The sequence below is a fragment of the Sinocyclocheilus grahami genome, unplaced genomic scaffold (assembly GCF_001515645.1).
Source record: "Sinocyclocheilus grahami isolate Dianchi unplaced genomic scaffold, SAMN03320097.WGS_v1.1 scaffold5340.1, whole genome shotgun sequence".
Classification (NCBI taxonomy): domain Eukaryota; kingdom Metazoa; phylum Chordata; class Actinopteri; order Cypriniformes; family Cyprinidae; genus Sinocyclocheilus; species Sinocyclocheilus grahami.
The window spans coordinates 10349-10774 of record NW_015510055.1 but is presented as its reverse complement, the minus strand read 5'-3'; positions in this window follow the sequence as shown (position 1 = coordinate 10774).

The window sequence follows — 426 nt, the reverse complement described above, 5'->3', positions numbered from 1 at the left end:
AGAAGCTCTTTGTGAAGGAGCTGTGAGATTCTCAGTAAGGCCTTCGGTAGCCACAGACACACTTTTATTTCCACTTGTGCACCATTGAAATGTGTGACGGACACTGAATGGCCTCCTAAATTCAGCAGAGTGACTGTGACCAAACGACCAATAAATTGTAAAATAAACATTTTTTATAGAACATGATCTGAGGGCATTTACCCATTAACTATGACGAGTTTGTCACAACACTCCTTGTTGTGCGGGTATAAAGGTTATAACGGTGATTGATAAAAGTAATATGATTTTTAATTGTTTAAATAAATGCTGTTCTTTTGACAATTCATCAAGAAATCTTGGGGAAAAAAAATTAGCAGCATAATTGTTTTCAACATTAATAACAATAAGAAACGTTTCTTAAGCAGCAAATCAGCATATTAGAATGAT